The sequence below is a fragment of the Manis javanica genome, chromosome 5, assembly GCF_040802235.1.
Source record: "Manis javanica isolate MJ-LG chromosome 5, MJ_LKY, whole genome shotgun sequence".
In the NCBI taxonomy this organism is placed as follows: Eukaryota; Metazoa; Chordata; class Mammalia; order Pholidota; family Manidae; genus Manis; species Manis javanica.
In genome coordinates, this window is record NC_133160.1 from 17,781,192 (window position 1) to 17,783,613 (window position 2,422).

General features: G+C 36.9%; 1 long non-coding RNA gene across 1 annotated transcript; it reads right to left on the reverse strand.

Moving 5' to 3' along the window:
* Window positions 1–244: 244 nt before the first annotated feature.
* On the reverse strand, window positions 245–2,142 carry LOC140849751 (uncharacterized). The gene is made up of 3 exons (XR_012131933.1): window positions 1,530–2,142; window positions 886–942; window positions 245–313 (listed from the first exon to the last, which is right to left on the reverse strand). It is a non-coding gene; the product is annotated as an uncharacterized lncRNA (long non-coding RNA).
* Window positions 2,143–2,422: the final 280 nt, after the last annotated feature.

Sequence of the window (2,422 nt, forward strand, 5' to 3'; positions counted from 1 at the left end):
TTTTATCATCATACATGAAGACAGATCCCAGCTCTGGACTGAAATAATCTCTTACTTGGTGTTCTCCATATCCACCAAGTTGAACATCACACATGTTCAACTAATTGAAACATATTATTTCAAAAGCTGGAGATGGAACGGATTGGAGAAGCCAGGGGTTATGTGTGCAAAAGCCACATGAGATTTGAGAATTACAGCAATTCAACCGTCAGCTGAACACTGAGCCTTGGTAAATGTGACCTGTGCCTCACTGGATGACAGGACTGTCTTCATACCCAACTTGGAAATGCTTCTGATCCACTGGAATATTTCACTGTAACAAATGAAGAAGCTTGGTAAAATCTCTACGCACTTCCAAGGAATTTGACCTCACATTTCTTTTGCTAGAACAGGGTAAATATATTCTTATTCTTATTATTAAATGCATTCTTATGAATATATTCTTAACAGCAAAAAATATCTGTTGTGTCTCAAATACCTGGTTGACTATCTTCTCATAAGGCATCCTTGGAAAAGTCATTTAAGCTTTGTGAACTTCAGATTCATTGTTTTTTAAAAGGGCTACTTTATCTATCTCAAAACATGATTGTGAGGATCATATAAAATGATAAGGGCTATTAGAAGACACTTTCAAAAGTGTTTATTTCTTCCCTACCCTTTCCATTATAGGTTGAGATCATAATCTTCTCAGGCTTAATCTTTCTGATGCCCTCTTAAGTTTATTCTAAGTGATAACAGTTCACCTAAAAAATGTTATCTTCCTTTATTTCTGAGATTTGTATTTGGCCCTTGGATAAGCTGAATACTCTAGTTAATATAGCAAATGGGTCAGGTGATATTTAAGCATTCAGGCTTATTATTGAAATAAGTGAATTATTGACTTACTTGTAACATCGACAGAAGTGACATGCCTTTCTCACATATTCAACTCTAAATTTGGCACTGAAACAAAATAAAGATTTCTAAGCAAAATATATCTTCTTGAAATATTGTCCATCATGCCTCTTCCAGAATGATGAAGAGATGCATATTGTATGATAAAAAAAATGGGGGTGGGGGAACTGAAGCTATTGTTGGCCTTACTCAGAATTCTGTTTATGTAATTTGAGTTACTCTTAATAATTCAGAATTTCAAAGGTCCATTTTATTTCAATGAAAATCTCTTAAGCTTATTTGGGGTGCATAGAGAGGGCTGTTCTCTCTGGCCAGGAGTCCCAACGCATGATTTATTCTTGCAGCAACTCTTTGAGATGTTTTTTCCTCTTTTCCAAATTTTGTGTAAATGCCAAGTCTTTTTCTTCAAAAAATTCAATACAATTTGGCTCAGAAATACAAGGCAGGGGGAATCGGATACTAGTTATTTAATTCCATGCTGCTTCTTGCACTCCTGACTAACCCTTTATTTAAAAGATTTAAAAATAATTTTCCATATAGAAACTTTCTACCTTTTGATTTTTTTTGGATATTCCTTAAAACCTCCTCAAAAGCACTGAAATGTAATATAGTATTCACAGGTGAAAACTACTTACTCTTTGAAAACAGCATTTCTTCTGGCTCAGCCAAAAATACAGGAATGTTTTCACTTACTTCCCACTAAAGAGAAAAACGATTTCACGAAGTCAGTCTCACCTTGGAGGAATAACAGCAAAAATATCAACCTTTAGTTTTGAGAAGTCACCACCTCTAAGTTAATATTTGTGCACAGCCCTGACTCTGAATCATAAAACCTTGCTAAAAACATCTGCTATCTGATCCCCGTGGGAAACCCAGTGGCATGGTGCTATGGAAAGAGCTTGGATTTTGGTCTCTTCAAGATATCTGTATGTCTTAGAAATACCATGCAAACTCTTTGAGCCTCAGTCTCTGTATCTTGAAAATGGGACACTTCTTCCTCTGTGAAATAGGTATTGTTACATCTCAAAGAACGTGTTAAGTCAAATGACCAGGTGACACAGTTAGTGTCATGGAGCAACTCTTGGATTCTATAATGGCAAAGTAATAGTCTAGGCAAAAAGCAAGCTTTCCACCAATGGCAAGGACCATTTCTTTTACTGTCCTCCTCATTTCCTGCATCTGGATCCAGCTCACAGTTTTCTTTTAGCATCCGTGATCAGAAGAATGATGACCCCTCAGTGATGTCTTCATCTCTGAAACCTGTAAATATATTAGCTGACATGGCAAGAGAGGCTTTGCAAACATGATTAAGTTAGGGATATTTGGATGGAACATTACCCTGAATTATCTAACTGGGCCCAATGTAATTGAGTGAGGATCCTTGTGGGGAATCCCTTTCTGACCAAGATTCCCATCTGGCCTTAATAGTGCCCATTGTGTATATAATAAAAGCCTGTTTGCACACTTATGGGATGTTTCCTGGTGACAGAACTGCTGGTCAGTCATGGTACTGGCCCAAAGGAGGTGT